Consider the following 16,573-nt stretch of genomic DNA (forward strand, 5'->3'; position numbering starts at 1 on the left):
GCGTCTTTGGCAATTACGTAAAAAAAATTAAAGAAAGAAAAAGAAAATGGATAAGGCGTCGGACTTCGGATCCGAAGATTGCAGGTTCGAATCCTGTCACGGTCGTGTTTTTCCAGTTCTGAAAAAGAAACATACCGTTTTAATGTAGCTATTGTGCAGTACGAAACCGACTGAATGTTGATGTTGACCATTTTGTGCTTGGAGATGGTCTTGAGCTTGAAACACACACAACAAGACCTGTGTTAACTAGCGAAATGGTCGGCAGAGTGCTCTCACCGCGAGGTTTGACTGGCACTTGCACATCTAAAACAACGTCGGAAAGTAACTCGTTCGGCTTTTGAGTCACGTCAAGTATGTGTGTTAATTTTGACGCCGCTAGCTCTGCAGATTGTCATGCAATTCCTTTACCTCTCAGAAATGGTTATGATATAAAAGTGAAGTACGTGACGAGTGTGACGTTAGGAAAACATTAGGCAGCATGGAGAGATTCTGTATGGGACCAATCAACCCAAACGATTACTGTGTGATCTGCTACCCAGCAGGTACCTAACGAGGCAGCACGGCTAACTCAGTCGGTAGAGCATGAGACTCTTAATCACAGGGTCGTGGGTTCGAGCCCTACGCTGGGCGGTTAGGAATTTTTTTTCCGCTGCAGATGTAAATTACCGATTTTCTGATTAACGTGATGTAATGGAAATAGCAACTTTAAAATTTGCCTACGTCTCCATCAGTCGCAAGATAACTGTATGTGAAGGTGAAGGTGACTTTGTAGACATGTGTGAAATTCATGTTCTGAAGTGCAGGTGGTTTTGTTTGGAGAGAACATCGGCTACGTGTCAGATGTGTAGCCAAGCAGTAATGGGTCGCCATAGCTGCAAAAATATGAAGTGTTGTCAGCTGAAGTCTGATGATTCAGACGACCGTACGGACGAAGTACGCAAAAATTCCGCTAGGCCCCGGCTCTTTAGCTCAGTGGTAGAGCACTGGTCTAGTAAACCAGGAGTCGTGAGTTCCATCCTCACAGGAGGAAGACGAATTTTGGAAATCAGTTGCGAGTCATGGCAGTATAGTAAACAGTATCTGTGATGACGAACAATTAGCGAGAGGCGTTTTATTAAGAATTATTCTCAGATGTGATTAAGGCGAATGGCGCAGATAAAGCATTTGCCAAAGCGGTACGGCATAAGGTGGGACGGGGCAGTCTGAATTACATTTTATAGATGTATTTCTTACAAATCTCTGAGCCTCTCGCGGTCGTCGTCGTCGTCGCCGTCGTCGCCGCCGCCGCTTCAGCAGAAGTAGCAAATGGCCATCGTAGCAAATGCGGCGAGGGACACCCTGCCATCGATTCCGAATGCGCAAAGTGTGTGGTCTTGTTATCCTGTCTATATTTGGTCGGTCTCGTAAGAGGATGAATGTAACGAATGGGGGGGAAACAGTAAGGGGCAGCGGCTGTGTGGAACGAAAACACAATTCCTCAGGGGTTGTGAGCGTTTCGAGATGAGTCATATATAAGTTAGACTTGGTCGTCAGTGACCGTGTGGCCTAATGGATAAGGCGTCGGACTTTGGATCCGAAGATTGCAGGTTCGAATCCTGTAATGGTCGTGTTTTTCCAGTTCTGAAAAAGAAACATACCGTTTTAATGTAGCAATTGTGCAGTACGAAACCGTCTGAATGTTGCTGTTGACCATTTTGTGATTGGAAATGGTCTTGAGCTTGAAACACACACAACAAGACCGGTGTTAACTAGCGAAATGGTCGGCAGAGTGCCCTCACCGCGAGGTTTAACTGGCACTTGCACATCTAAAACAACGTCGGAAAGTAACTCGTTCGGCTTTTGAGTCACGTCAAGTATGTGTGTTAATTTTGACGCCGCTAGCTCTGCAGATTGTCATGCAATTCCTTTACCTCTCAGAAATGATTATGAAATAAAAGTGAAGTACGTGACGAGTGTGACGTTAGGAAAACATTAGGCAGCATGGAGAGATTCTGTATGGGACCAAGCAAACCAAACGAGTACAGTGTGATCTGCTAACCAGCATGTACCCAACGAGGCAGCACGGCTAGCTCAGTCGGTAGAGCATGAGACTCTTAATCACAGGGTCGTGGGTTCGAGCCCTACGCTGGGCGGAACGGAATTTTTCTCCACTGCATGTGTAAATTACCGATTTTCTGATTAACGTGATGTAATGGAAATAGCAACTTTAAAATTTGCTACGTCTCAATCAGTAGCAAGAAAACTGTATTTGAAGGTGAAGGTGATTTTGTAGACTTGTGTGGAAGTCATGTTCTGAAGTGCAGGAGGTTTTTTTGGAGAGAACATCGGCTACGTGTCAGATGTGTAGCCAAGCAGTAATGGGTCGCCATAGCTGCAAATATTAGTCGAAAATATGAAGTGTTGTCAGCTGAAGTCTGATGATTCAGACGACCGTACGGACGAAGTACGCAAAAGTTCCGCTAGGCCGCGCCTCTTTGGCTCAGTGGTAGAGCACTGGTCTAGTAAACCAGAAGTTGTGAGTTCCATCCTCACAGGAGGAAGACGAATTTTGGAAATCAGTTGCGCGTCATGGCCGTATAGCAAACAGTATCTGTGATGACGAACAATTAGCGAGAGGCGTTTTATTAAGAATTACTCTCAGATGTGATTAAGGCGAATGGCGCTGATAAAGCATTTGCCAAAGCGGTACGGCATAAGGTGGGACGAGGCAGTCTGAATTACATTTTATAGATGTATTTCTAACAAATCTCTGAAACTGTCGTCGTCGTCGTCGCCGCTTCTGCAGAAGTAGCAAATGCGGCGAGGGACACCCTGCCATCGATTCCGATAAGTGTGTGGTCTTATTTTCCTGTCTATGTTTGGTCGGTCTCGTAAGAGGTTGAATGTAACGAATGGGTGGGAAAGAGTAAGGGGCAGCGGCTGTGTGGAACGAAAACACAATTCCTCAGGGGGTGTGAGCGTTTCGAGATGAGTCGTATATAAGTTATACTTTGTCGTCAGTGACCGTGTGGCCTAATGGATAAGGCGTCGGACTTCGGATCCGAAGATTGCAGGTTCGAATCCTGTCACGGTCGTGTTTTTCCAGTTCTGAAAAACAAACATACCGTTTTAATGTAGCAATTGTGCAGTACGAAACCGTCTGAATGTTGCTGTTGACCATTTTGTGCTTGGAGATGGTCTTGAGCTTGAAACACACACAACAAGACCGGCGTTAACTAGCGAAATGGTCGGCAGAGTGCCCTCACCGCGAGGTTTGACTGGCACTTGCACATCTAAAACAACGTCGGAAAGTAACTCGTTCGGCTTTTGAGTCACGTCAAGTATGTGTGTTAATTTGAACGCCGCTAGCTCTGCAGATTGTCATGCAATTCCTTTACCTCTCAGAAATGATTATGAAATAAAAGTGAAGTACGTGACGAGTGTGACGTTAGGAAAACATTAGGCAGCATGGAGAGATTCTGTATGGGATCAACCAACCCAAACGAGTACTGTGTGATCTCCTACCCAGCAGGTATCCAACGCGGCAGCACGGCTAGCTCAGTCGGTAGAGCATGAGACTCTTAATCACAGGGTCGTGGGTTCGAGCCCTACGCTGGGCGGAATGGAATTTTTCTCCGCTGCTGATATAAATTACCGATTTTCTGATTAACGTGATGAAATGGAAATAGCAACTTTAAAATTTGCCTATGTCTCAATCAGTCGCAAGAAAACTGTATTTGAAGGTGAAGGTGATTTTGTAGACATGTGTGAAAGTCATGTTCTGAAGTGCAGGTGGTTTTGTTTGGAGAGAACATCGGCTACGTGTCAGATGTGTAGCCAAGCAGTAATGGGTCGCCATAGCTGCAAATATTAGTCAAAAATATGAAGTGCTGTGAGCTGAAGTCTGATGATTCAGACGACCGTACGGACGAAGTACGCAAAAGTTCCGCAAGGCCGCGCCTCTTTAGCTCAGTGGTAGAGCACTGGTCTAGTAAACCAGGAGTCGTGAGTTCCATCCTCACAGGAGGAAGACGAATTTTGGAAATCAGTTGCGCGTCATTTCCGTATAGCAAACAGTATCTGTGATGACGAACAATTAGCGAGAGGCGTTTTATTAAGAATTACTCTCAGATGTGATTAAGGCGAATGGCGCTGATAAAGCATTTGCCAAAGCGGTACGGCATAAGGTGGGACGAGGCAGTCTGAATTACATTTTATAGATGTATTTCTCACAAATCTCTGAAACTCTCGTCGTCGTCGTCGTCGTCGTCGTCGCCGCCGCTTCTGCAGAAGTAGCAAATGGCCATCGAAGCAATTGCGGCGAGGGACACCCTGCCATCGATTCCGATTACGCAAAGTGTGTGGTCTTGTTTTCCTGTCTATGTTTGGTCGGTCTCGTAAGAGGTTGAATGTAACGAATGGGTGGGAAAGAGTAAGGGGCAGCGGCTGTGTGGAACGAAAACACAATTCCTCAGGGGGTGTGAGCGTTTCGAGATGAGTCGTATATCAGTTATACTTGGTCGTTACTGACCGTGTGGCCTAATGGATAAGGCGTCGGATTTCGGATCCGAAGATTGCAGGTTCGAATCCTGTCACGGTCGTGTTTTTCCAGTTCTGAAAAACAAACATACCGTTTTAATGTAGCAATTGTGCAGTACGAAACCGTCTGAATGTTGCTGTTGACCATTTTGTGCTTGGAGATGGTCTTGAGCTTGAAACACACACAACAAGACCGGTGTTAACTAGCGAAATGGTCGGCAGAGTGCCCTCACCGCGAGGTTTGACTGGCACTTGCACATCTAAAACAACGTCGGAAAGTAACTCGTTCGGCTTTTGAGTCACGTCAAGTATGTATGTTAATTTTGACGCCGCTAGCTCTGCAGATTGTCATGCAATTCCTTTACCTCTCAGAAATGATTATGAAATAAAAGTGAAGTACGTGACGAGTGTGACGTTAGGAAAACATTAGGCAGCATGGAGAGATTCTGTATGGGATCAACCAACCCAAACGAGTACTGTGTGATCTCCTACCCAGCAGGTATCCAACGCGGCAGCACGGCAAGCTCAGTCGTTAGAGCATGAGACTCTTAATCACAGGGTCGTGGGTTCGAGCCCTACGCTGGGCGGAACGGAATTTTTCTCCGCTGCTGATGTAAATTACCGATTTTCTGATTAACGTGATGTAATGGAAATAGCAACTTTAAAATTTGCCTATGTCTCAATCAGTCGTAAGAAAACTGTATTTGAAGGTGAAGGTGCTTTTGTAGACATGTGTGAAAGTCATGTTCTGAAGTGCAGGTGGTTTTGTTTGGAGAGAACATCGGCTACGTGTCAGATGTGTAGCCAAGCAGTAATGGGTCGCCATAGCTGCAAATATTAGTCAAAAATATGAAGTGTTGTGAGCTGAAGTCTGATGATTCAGACGACCGTACGGACGAAGTACGCAAAAGTTCCGCAAGGCCGCGCCTCTTTAGCTCAGTGGTAGAGCACTGGTCTAGTAAACCAGGAGTCGTGAGTTCCATCCTCACAGGAGGAAGACGAATTTTGGAAATCAGTTGCGCGTCATTTCCGTATAGCAAACAGTATCTGTGATGACGAACAATTAGCGAGAGGCGTTTTATTAAGAATTACTCTCAGATGTGATTAAGGCGAATGGCGCTGATAAAGCATTTGCCAAAGCGGTACGGCATAAGGTGGGACGAGGCAGTCTGAATTACATTTTATAGATGTATTTCTCACAAATCTCTGAGCCTCTCGCGGTCGTCGTCGTCATCGTCGTCGTCGTCGTCGTCGCCGCCGCCGCCGTCGCTTCTGCAGAAGTAGCAAATGGCCATCGTAGCAAATGCGGCGAGGGACACCCTGCCATCGATTCCGATTGCGCAAAGTGTGTGGTCTTGTTTTCCTGTCTATGTTTGGTCGGTCTCGTAAGAGGTTGAATGTAACGAATGGGTGGGAAAGAGTAAGGGGCAGCGGCTGTGTGGAACGAAAACACAATTCCTCAGGGGGTGTGAGCGTTTCGAGATGAGTCGTATATAAGTTATACTTGGTCGTCACTGACCGTGTGGCCTAATGGATAAGGCGTCGGACTTCGGATCCGAAGATTGCAGGTTCGAATCCTGTCACGGTCGTGTTTTATCAGTTCTGAAAAACAAACATACCGTTTTAATGTAGCAATTGTGCAGTACGAAACCGTCTGAATGTTGCTGTTGACCATTTTGTGCTTGGAGATGGTCTTGAGCTCGAAACACACACAACAAGACCGGTGTCAACTAGCGAAATGGTCGGCAGAGTGCCCTCACCGCGAGGTTTGACTGGCACTTGCACATGTAAAACAACGTCGGAAAGTAACTCGTTCGGCTTTTGAGTCACGTCAAGTATGTGTGTTAATTTTGACGCCGCTAGCTCTGCAGATTGTCATGCAATTCCTTTACCTCTCAGAAATGATTATGAAATTAAAGTGAAGTACGTGACGAGTGTGACGTTAGGAAAACATTAGGCAGCATGGAGCGATTCTGTATGGGATCAACCAACCCAAACGAGTACTGTGTGATCTGCTACCGAGCAGGAACCCAGCGAGGCAGCACGGCTAGCTCAGTCGGTAGAGCATGAGACTCGTAATCACAGGGTCGTGGGTTCGAGCCCTACGCTGAGCGGAACGGAATTTTTCTCCGCTGCAGATGTAAATTACCGATTTTCTGATTAACGTGATGTAATGGAAATAGCAACTTTAAAATTTGCCTACGTCTCAATCAGTCGCAAGAAAACTGTATTTGAAGGTGAAGGTGATTTTGTAGACACGTGTGAAAGTCATGTTCTGAAGTGCAGGTGGTTTTGTTTGGAGAGAACGTCGGCTACGTGTCAGATGTGTAGCCAAGCAGTAATGGGTCGCAATAGCTGCAAATATTAGTCAAAAATATGAAGTGTTGTCAGCTGAAGTCTGATGATTCAGACCAACGTACGGACGAAGTACGCAAAAGTTCCGCTAGGCCGCGCCTCTTTAGCCCAGTGGTAGAGCACTGGTCTAGTAAACCAGGAGTCGTGGGTTCCATCCTCACAGGAGGAAGACGAATTTTGGAAATCAGTTGCGCGTCATGGCCGTATAGCAAACAGTATCTGTGATGACGAACAATTAGCGAGAGGCGTTTTATTAAGAATTACTCTCAGATGTGATTAAGGCGAATGGCGCTGATAAAGCATTTGCCAAAGCGGTACGGAAAAGGTGGGACGAGGCAGTCTGAATTACATTTTATAGATGTATTTCTCACAAATCTCTGAAACTCTCGTCGTCGTCGTCGTCGTCGTCGCCGCTTCTGCAGAAGTAGCAAATGGCCATCGTAGCAAATGCGGCGAGGGACACCCTTCCATCGATTCCGATTACGCAAAGTGTGTGGTCTTGTTTTCCTGTCTATGTTTGGTCGGTCTCGTAAGAGGTTGAATGTAACGAATGGGTGGGAAAGAGTAAGGGGCAGCGGCTGTGTGGTACGAAAACACAATTCCTCAGGGGGTGTGAGCGTTTCGAGATGAGTCGTATATAAGTTATACTTCGTCGTCAGTGACCGTGTGGCCTAATGGATAAGGCGTCGGACTTCGGATCCGAAGATTGCAGGTTCGAATCCTGTCTCGGTCGTGTTTTATCAGTTCTGAAAAACAAACATACCGTTTTAATGTAGCAATTTTGCAGTACGAAACCGTCTGAATGTTGCTGTTGACCATTTTGTGCTTGGAGATGGTCTTGAGCTTGAAACACACACAACAAGACCGGTGTTAACTAGCGAAATGGTCGGCAGAGTGCCCTCACCACGAGGTTTGACTGGCACTTGCACATGTAAAACAACGTCGGAAAGTAACTCGTTCGGCTTTTGAGTCACGTCAAGTTTGTGTGTTAATTTTGACGCCGCTAGCTCTGCAGATTGTCATGCAATTCCTTTACCTCTCAGAAATGATTATGAAATTAAAGTGAAGTACGTGACGAGTGTGACGTTAGGAAAACATTAGGCAGCATGGAGAGATTCTGTATGGGATCAACCAACCCAAACGAGTACTGTGTGATCTCCTACCCAGCAGGTATCCAACGAGGCAGCACGGCTAGCTCAGTCGGTAGAGCATGAGACTCTTAATCACAGGGTCGTGGGTTCGAGCCCTACGCTGGGCGGAACGGAATTTTTCTCCGCTGCTGATGTAAATTACCGATTTTCTGATTAACGTGATGTAATGGAAATAGCAACTTTAAAATTTGCCTATGTCTCAATCAGTCGCAAGAAAACTGTATTTGAAGGTGAAGGTGATTTTGTAGACATGTGTGAAAGTCATGTTCTGAAGTGCAGGTGGTTTTGTTTGGAGAGAACATCGGCTACGTGTCAGATGTGTAGCCAAGCAGTAATGGGTCGCCATAGCTGCAAATATTAGTCAAAAATATGAAGTGTTGAGAGGTGAAGTCTGATGATTCAGACGACCGTACGGACGAAGTACGCAAATGTTCCGCTAGGCCGCGCCTGTTTAGCTCAGTGGTAGAGCACTGGTCTAGTAAACCAGGAGTCGTGAGTTCCATCCTCACAGGAGGAAGACGAATTTTGGAAATCAGTTGCGCGTCATGGCCGTATAGCAAACAGTATCTGTGATGACGAACAATTAGCGAGAGGCGTTTTATTAAGAATTACTCTCAGATGTGATTAAGGCGAATGGCACTGATAAAGCATTTTTTTTTTTTAAAAAAAAAAAAAAAAAACTTTATTAATAATACAACATTAATTTAATTATACAACATCTTAATATATAACTAAGTATGATACAAAAGTCAAATACAAGAAACTATTCCCATACTATTAACCCACCACCTCAAATAATTAGTGGGTCCTTATTACAAACTACTAATTGGCAGTGTATTACTTGTGTGGCACTAACTACGGGCATGACTAATAAGTTACTTGTTAGACTACCTTACATGACTATTCTAGTGTGATCTGCAGTGTTACAGTATGTGCCAGAAGTTATGCATACAAACCTACTGTTATTTAGCCTGCCCACCGAGCTAACCCCAGTGGGCGTGCCCCTGGCACTGGGCTGGCTACGACTTTTACTTCACTGCAGTCCCTACCTTGTTAGTATGTTAGTATTTCTAGTTCTTACTTAAGCTACTTTCTACTCAAAAAATAGTTGTGCGATAATTCCAATTCCGGGTAGTGCACCTGCCATCCTTGTCCGAAGACGCGGCGGATTCCAGCCATGAAATGGCTGGCCAGATCCGCGCCTGGCGGTAGTGCAGGTGCAACTCGGTCAAGTTCGGTTTGGTACTTGATTAGTTCCTTGCCCTAATAAAGTCCCTCATGACTTTCATCGAGATCTCATTTGCCAGACTGTTGAGGACTCTGAAAGTGTCGGCACGCCGCAGCAAGGTATATGTATCTTGGCTAGGAAGTTGCGCTCTAAGTTCACTTGCCACTCCATCATACAACGTGCAGTTGTAGATGACGTGTTCGGGAGTTCCTTCCGGAGCACCACAGTCACACGCTGGTGTCGCCTGTTTACCAAATCGGCAAAGGTATGCCGGATATGGCCCATGTCCTGTCAGGAAGTGCAGCAGACCCCTACTTGGCTGAAAGTATCCCATTTTTAATCTTTCTGCAACATCTGGAAGTAGCTCAAAAACTCGTCTCCCAGTTCCTTCCCCTTCCCACTGACTCTGCCATAGTTCCTCCCCCCTTCTCTTGATTGCGTATTTGTCCCCTACTTGCACACCCATGATTTCCCTAGTCTTTTCAACTTTCCCCTTTGTTACCCAATGCCACGCTGCCTGCTCCCTAATTTTTATATCAAGGGGACATAATCCCATAATAACTAGCAACGCCCCCCCAGGAGTAGTTCTGTATGCCCCAGCAGATCTTAGTAGCATACTTCGCTGCACCCTCCTCACGGCCATGGCAGGCGCCACCCTCGTGAGCCTGTGTGCCCAGACCCCGCTGGCATACCCTACTAAGGAAGTCAGAATACTATTATGATATAATTTTATTAGGTGGGGGGGTAAGTGAAATCTTTTGTGTCCTATGTTTATTAAGTTATTAAGGATTTCTATCGCTCGCTGTGCAATCATTTCTATGTGCGTCGCGTAATTCCATTTTTCGTCTATTATTACTCCAAGATACCTAGCTTCGCGTCGCCGGAGAACTGGGGCTCCCGCAATCCTGACAGTTGGATTTCTTATCAGACTGCCTTTTAGTAGAAGATATGTTGATTTGTGTGGTGCAATTCTCATTTTTGCCTCTCGGCACCATTCCTGGAGAATTTGCATTGACCTTTCCACTTTTGGCTCTAAGTCTTCTCGGCTTCGGCCACCTACCAGCAGGAGGAGGTCGTCAGCGTAGGCTATCACGTCTAGCACATCTCTACATTGTTGTAACCTGACTAACAGGGGCTCTATGTTTACGTCCCAAAAGAGTGGCCCCAGGACCGATCCCTGGGGGCACCCCTTCGTACAGGTCTTACTTACTCTCTCGCTAGGCGATGATAGCCAGACCTCCCTGTCCATGCAATAGCTCCTCAGACAGCCATACAGGGGCCCTGGACACTCCATCTCACGCAAACGTGAGAAGAGCGAGGGCCACCAGAGGTTGTCAAAGGCGCCACTGATGTCCACCATGATGCCTACGACATACTTGTGCGTGGATGAGCCACAGACCTCAGCCGCCAGGGCGATTGCGTCAGACGCTGATCGCCCCGGCCTAAAGCCGAACTGCCTGTCACTCATTCCACGCAGCATCCTATGTGCGGTCAGTCTGTCCGCCAGCAGCCTCTCCAGCAGCTTCCCCATGGTGTCTAACAGGCATATAGGTCTATAGGATTTGGGATCCATAGGGTCCTTGTCCTTTCCTTTTTGTATGATTACTACATTTGCAGTCTTCCATACTCTCGGAAATTTCCCAGCTGTGAGACACTCATTGAAGAGCCGCGTTATGGGAGCCACCAGCTGTGGGGCGAGGAACTGTACCACCTCTGCTACAATGCCGTCCGGTCCTGGCGCCTTCCCCTTCTTTAATGATTTGATATGTGCTGCGACTTCTGCTTCAGAGAAAGGGTACACTCTAGTATTATTGGTATATTCTAGAGAATCCTCCCTGCGGATTTGCCTTTGAGAGTCATCATCATCATGTTCATCATCGTCCGGTAGCAGAGTGCGCAGGAGAACTTCAGCAGTTTCCTTCCACGACTCTGTCACTCGGTCTCCATCTCGAATGGTCGAGAGAACCGCGGGGGATTTAACCTTTTCCCTTACGAGTTTGTAGGGTATTCCCCAGGGATCGGTATCGAGCTGATTTAGCACATACTTCTCCCAACTCCTTGTTCTTACTTCCTTTAATTCCCTTTGAAAATTTTCTTTCTCATCTCTGTAGCGCTGCAGCCAGTATTGCTTCTCTTGCCAGACGGCACTTCGCTGGTAGTACCTCCTCGCCCGTCTAACAGACCGACGCATACCTTCCAGTTCGGCAGTCCATGGTGATGGTGAGGCCGCCACGGCCCTCCTCCTGGTTGGCACGGCGACCTTTACCGCCCTAACGATGGAGCCTACCAGTTCTTCGGCGTACCTGTCGACATCCAGGCCACCCTCAGGCAACGGAGGAACGTCACACTCCTGAGCCAGGCATTCCCAATTTGTCTTGTGAAAGTTATATTGAATCTCCCACCCCAGGTCCCAGCGGCACTCTTCATCTCCTATGCAAAAAGTAATCAAGTTGTGATCGCTTGTGGTAGCGTGCTCTATCACATTCCAGCTGTGGATGAGGTTTATAGCATTCGGTGATGCTAACGTCACATCGATGTTGGTGCCTTGTCCCCCTCCTCCCGCATAGGTGGGGGGGTTCCCTGCTTTATTTACTACCACCAGCTGTGACGCCATTATTGCTTCCTCTGCCCTTGCACCATTTTCGTCCCTGGTGCCGCTGTGCCATAGGGGGGATTTCGCGTTCATGTCTGCTGTGACTATTACCTTACGCCCACGTAACGCCATCATTACCCTAGAGAGATGTTCTATGAAATGTTCGAAATTTCCCCCGTACTGAAAGTACATATTAACAATATATAATATCCCGGCGGGTGACTGCAACTCGATGACGTTACAGTGGCAATCAGAGAGTTGCGCTATTTTTGTGGCTCTGAGGGCCTTATTTGTTATTACTATTAACGCCCTTGGCTCCTCTCCTGTAAAGATGGTTTGCCATGTTTTCGACATGAATGATATTTGCCCGGCCCAGTAGTATGGCTCCTGTAGACAGAGTACATCTAGTCTCCTCTCCTCCACTACTTTTCGGAGTTCCTGCATGACCAACCGACTATTATGAGTGTTTAGCTGCCCTACCGTGATTGAATTTAGGGTTGTCATTAAGGAAAATAAGTGTGAAAGTAGCATTCAGGCCATGATTTGTTAAAGTCGAATGCTACTCTACCATTAGCTAGGACAGCCTGTGCATAAATTTCGTCCAGCTTGAATTCTTCACCTCTTCTCTCAAATACTTTCTTCACCAGGTCACGCAGGGCTCCGAAATCAGTGGGAAGATTCACTGACTTCAGCTGTATTCTATCTACAGCCTCCATCGCCGTGAAGGTGACCATTCTGCCATGTTCATGACCTACGCGTACGACGTGCCTCAAAGCTGTAGTGAGGATCGCTGGTTGCTCCAGACGCGATAGCTGCATCGCGAACTCCAAGTTGGGATAGATCCGTCTTGGGTCCGCTCCTACAGCCGGTTTATCGTCTTGCAGCTGTGCCATACTTGTGCTCGTAGTGGTGCTTGTGACTGTGCTGTCTTGCAGGGTAGAAGTTGGAAGACTCCCTGGGACAGGAGCAGAGCTGTTCCTTCTGGGTAAAGATTGAGGCTGTGAGCCTGGGTTAACTGCTTTTCCGTCATGCTCCTCATTTTCTTCTTCAGGTTCTGTTTGAATACAAAGATCAACCATTTTTACTTCCTGTGTCCCTTTTAATTCAAGCTTTGAGACGAAAGTTTCAGCTTCAGGGTTTAATTTTGAGTGAGGAGCTGGAGATGTTGAGGGTGGAGACTCACTAGCAGCCCAGAAGTCGTCTACAATTACCTCAATTTCTTTTATTTCGTGCATTATTTCTCTTATCTCTTCGAATCTCGGATCAGAGTCAGTTTGTGTACTGAAGTCAATCATCGTTGCTTTTCGTTCTTGCATTTGTTTTAGAGACTTCAGAAATTTATTAAACCTTTCTGCCCTTTCAGCGTCCCTTTTTCTTTTGCTGGGAGACTTCCTTTTGATGTTCGTCCTTCTTATGTTACCAGCATCAGCCATAGTCAATTCGGGATATGAGTCTCTGCTCTAGCAGTTTGTAGGTCGGGCAGTTTCTTCCTGCCATACCACAGGTTTTCTTTCCTCTCCGTGTGCAGGGAATGCACACCACGGACTTCTTACATTCCTTCCTCATATGTTCCTCCTCTCCGCATCTGGAGCAAGCAGGTTTCCTACTACAGTATTTGTGTATGTGATCAATATCCCCACAGTTCTGACACCGGGGGACAACAAGGTAGTCCTTGACATTAACAGAGTGAAAACCTATGTATACCCTGCCCATAGCTGTCAATTTCCTCCATAGGGATCCTGTGACTTCTGCTACGTGGTGGACTGTTTCTTTATCCTTAGGCCCAGTTTTAAACCTAAGTTTAAAGTCTTTTAGGAAAGTTTCCATGTTGCCTTCTGAGTCAAAGTTTTGCTCATAGATCGTCTTACACAGGTCCTCGTCCGTTATGGACTTTGGCACATCATAAAGAATGACCAAGGGGTTCTTCTTACGGGGGGGTTCACATCTGACTGCCTTACATAGCTGTTGATTCGCCAAAAGCTTGTTCTTGTCCTCCTCAGTGGCAACGTCGACAATCACTACATTCTTTGTAGCCTTAATCCTGTTAATTTTAATTTTGTCCTTAACTGGGTTGACTGAAGTCGCGAAGACTTCTTGGACCTTCTTTATGTTCTGGCCAGGCATTGGTCTCAAAAAGACCGCTGTTTCCGGCCGCTTGGACACTTTGACGATAGTTTCTCTAGTTGTGGGAGCCTTGGGTGCAGCTTGCGCCGCGACCCCGGCCCATGTCCTAGCAGGCTGTTTCCGGAGCCTTTCATTCTCTCTTTCAAGCTCCTCTAGTCGTCCTTCGAGTTTGGCGTTGGCTATTGCCCATGCCGCCAACTCGTTTTTCAATGCCTGTACCGCGGTTTGACTAATTTTACCGTTCTTTACGTTATGGTCCAGGAACTGGCTTAATCTGAGATGCCTTTCCATGCTGCATTCTACCATTGCCTGACCCAGGCCTTCCTGTGGCGAGGGATCAGCTAGCGTCGAAAGCCTCGCAGGCGCACTCAAATCGCTTGTCTCGTTTGTAGCCATCATCATTATTTGACAAGCGAAAAAAAAGGGGTTGGGAACCCGTCTCTTTCCCCGGACCGGTTCCTCTGGCATGGGGGGGGACTAAGACTGCAGCTCGCTCACCAACCTCGCCCCTAGGTCAAGAGCAATCCTGAGCTGTCAGGTTCAGCGCACCGTTTCCCACGCACTGGTCCTCTTCAGCGGCCTCCTCATCGACGATTTCACCCAGCGATCACCGGCAAGTGCACCCCGCACTCCGGAGAAGCGGATGCACTTCTCGCCCTTCGCCGCCTACTCGCCCGAGCTTCCACCTTTCGGCCAAGGACCCGCTCCTACTCAGGTGGCGGGCCGGTCACCCAGTCTTTCGGCGGTCTGGACCCAGCTAACCTGGCCCAGACGATGTCACCACCATCTGGGTTTGGCGGACCACGCCTCGGTTACCCAGAGGCGCGGCGAAGCACCCTTGCCGAATCGCGCCGAGGTCCCACGCCGACAAAAGAGGTCGCCAGCATGCGGGGCACCTGATGGTCTGTGCCCTGCGTAAAAATAGGGGAGGGGAGGGGAGCAGAAGCTACCCAGTGGTGGGGAGTCGCCAAGGCGCCATCACCCACCCCCGAGCAGCCCCACTCGACCCTCCCCTCCCCAGGGACAGATGTTGTGTCCCTCTTGCGCAGCTTCCCCTGCGCCATGCACCCTTTGCTTTCGCCTTGGGTTGGGAGACATTTAACGTCGTCCAGGACGTGAGGAACGTCGGCAGCCGGACTGCAGGGCCCCAGGAAAGCCGTGAGGCTCACCCTCATACCCTCGCCCGACCACCGGGCTCAACTCAAGGGAGACAGGTGGAGTGTCTCCCGTAACGCAGCTACCCCTGCGCCATGCACCCTTTGCTTTCGCCTGGGTTGGGGGCGTTTTACGTCCTACCATGACGGGAGTTTAACGTCCTTCCTTGACACACGACAACCCTCACGAATCCACAGCCCAGAGATAGACATGACTGGGTCTTATATTGTGGAGTTCGACATCATCGAGACGGTGCGGCACTCAAGCCCGAGTTACGTTCCCCATGGGGGTCTCCACACGTACCGGGGGATCATGACCGACCACGTCTCACCCACCGCTTTTGCTAGTTCACGGTGGGCCAGTGCAGACCGTGAGGATTGCACCCAGTTAAGGGCTAGCCTTTTAACGTCATGCATGGACGGCCCTTCCCGTGTTAGCTTCACTCCTTTCGACGGAGCTACTGAGCGCCAGGGCCACGTCAAGGCCACGGGATAGGACATTGCGGTCCCCGCCCCACTCAGGTTCCTCTGAGCCAAGAGCACTTCAGACGTGTCTGAGGATTTCCAGGAATCAGAGGGTCTCCTGGCGGTTTTAACCCAGTTTCGGAAGGCAACACACCTCCCCCAGGTGACGCCACGCAGACCGCTTTCCCAGCGCTGATAAAGCATTTGCCAAAGCGGTACGGCATAAGGTGGGACGAGGCAGTCTGAATTACATTTTATAGATGTATTTCTCACAAATCTCTGAGCCTCTCGCGGTCGTCGTCGTCGTCGTCGTCGTCGTCGTCGTCGTCGCCGCCGCCGTCGCTTCTGCAGAAGTAGCAAATGGCCATCGTAGTAAATGCGGCGAGGGACACCCTGCCATCGATTCCGAATGCGCGAAGTGTGTGGTCTTGTTTTCCTGTCTATGTTTGGTCGGTCTCGTAAGAGGTTGAATGTAACGAATGGGTGGGAAAGAGTAAGGGGCAGCGGCTGTGTGGAACGAAAACACAATTCCTCAGGGGGTGTGAGCGTTTCGAGATGAGTCGTATATTAGTTATACTCGGTCGTCAGTGACCGTGTGGCCTAATGGATAAGGCGTCGGATTTCGGATCCGAAGATTGCAGGTTCGAATCCTGTCACGGTCGTTTTTTTCCAGTTCTGAAAAACAAACATACCGTTTTAATGTAGCAATTGTGCAGTACGAAACCGTCTGAATGTTGCTGTTGACCATTTTGTGCTTGGAGATGGTCTTGAGCTTGAAACACACACAACAAGACCGGTGTTAACTAGCGAAATGGTCGGCAGAGTGCCCTCACCGCGAGGTTTGACTGGCACTTGCACATCTAAAACAACGTCGGAAAGTAACTCGTTCGGCTTTTGAGTCACGTCAAGTATGTGTGTTAATTTTGACGCCGCTAGCTCTGCAGATTGTCATGCAATTCCTTTACCTCTCAGAAATGATTATGAA

The 16,573-nt window shown here is 48.0% G+C and overlaps 14 non-coding genes across 14 annotated transcripts; all 14 read left to right on the plus strand.

The window, feature by feature from the left end:
• Positions 1-557: 557 nt before the first annotated feature.
• Trnak-cuu (transfer RNA lysine (anticodon CUU)) lies at positions 558-630 on the plus strand. Its single transcript has one exon. It is a non-coding gene; the product is annotated as a tRNA-Lys (tRNA).
• A 904-nt stretch (positions 631-1,534) lies between these two features.
• On the plus strand, positions 1,535-1,607 carry Trnaq-uug (transfer RNA glutamine (anticodon UUG)). The gene has a single exon. It is a non-coding gene; the product is annotated as a tRNA-Gln (tRNA).
• A 452-nt stretch (positions 1,608-2,059) lies between these two features.
• Positions 2,060-2,132, plus strand: Trnak-cuu (transfer RNA lysine (anticodon CUU)). The gene has a single exon. It is a non-coding gene; the product is annotated as a tRNA-Lys (tRNA).
• A 336-nt stretch (positions 2,133-2,468) lies between these two features.
• On the plus strand, positions 2,469-2,540 carry Trnat-agu (transfer RNA threonine (anticodon AGU)). Its single transcript has one exon. It is a non-coding gene; the product is annotated as a tRNA-Thr (tRNA).
• A 461-nt stretch (positions 2,541-3,001) lies between these two features.
• Positions 3,002-3,074, plus strand: Trnar-ucg (transfer RNA arginine (anticodon UCG)). Its single transcript has one exon. It is a non-coding gene; the product is annotated as a tRNA-Arg (tRNA).
• Positions 3,075-3,526: 452 nt separating this feature from the next.
• On the plus strand, positions 3,527-3,599 carry Trnak-cuu (transfer RNA lysine (anticodon CUU)). Its single transcript has one exon. It is a non-coding gene; the product is annotated as a tRNA-Lys (tRNA).
• A 338-nt stretch (positions 3,600-3,937) lies between these two features.
• Trnat-agu (transfer RNA threonine (anticodon AGU)) lies at positions 3,938-4,009 on the plus strand. Its single transcript has one exon. It is a non-coding gene; the product is annotated as a tRNA-Thr (tRNA).
• Positions 4,010-4,507: 498 nt separating this feature from the next.
• Positions 4,508-4,580, plus strand: Trnar-ucg (transfer RNA arginine (anticodon UCG)). The gene has a single exon. It is a non-coding gene; the product is annotated as a tRNA-Arg (tRNA).
• Positions 4,581-5,443: 863 nt separating this feature from the next.
• Positions 5,444-5,515, plus strand: Trnat-agu (transfer RNA threonine (anticodon AGU)). The gene has a single exon. It is a non-coding gene; the product is annotated as a tRNA-Thr (tRNA).
• A 519-nt stretch (positions 5,516-6,034) lies between these two features.
• Positions 6,035-6,107, plus strand: Trnar-ucg (transfer RNA arginine (anticodon UCG)). The gene has a single exon. It is a non-coding gene; the product is annotated as a tRNA-Arg (tRNA).
• Positions 6,108-6,559: 452 nt separating this feature from the next.
• Trnat-cgu (transfer RNA threonine (anticodon CGU)) lies at positions 6,560-6,632 on the plus strand. Its single transcript has one exon. It is a non-coding gene; the product is annotated as a tRNA-Thr (tRNA).
• Positions 6,633-7,533: 901 nt separating this feature from the next.
• Trnar-ucg (transfer RNA arginine (anticodon UCG)) lies at positions 7,534-7,606 on the plus strand. The gene has a single exon. It is a non-coding gene; the product is annotated as a tRNA-Arg (tRNA).
• Positions 7,607-8,058: 452 nt separating this feature from the next.
• Positions 8,059-8,131, plus strand: Trnak-cuu (transfer RNA lysine (anticodon CUU)). Its single transcript has one exon. It is a non-coding gene; the product is annotated as a tRNA-Lys (tRNA).
• Positions 8,132-16,177: 8,046 nt separating this feature from the next.
• Positions 16,178-16,250, plus strand: Trnar-ucg (transfer RNA arginine (anticodon UCG)). The gene has a single exon. It is a non-coding gene; the product is annotated as a tRNA-Arg (tRNA).
• Positions 16,251-16,573: the final 323 nt, after the last annotated feature.

This window comes from Schistocerca gregaria, chromosome 3 (genome assembly GCF_023897955.1).
Source record: "Schistocerca gregaria isolate iqSchGreg1 chromosome 3, iqSchGreg1.2, whole genome shotgun sequence".
Classification (NCBI taxonomy): Eukaryota; Metazoa; Arthropoda; class Insecta; order Orthoptera; family Acrididae; genus Schistocerca; species Schistocerca gregaria.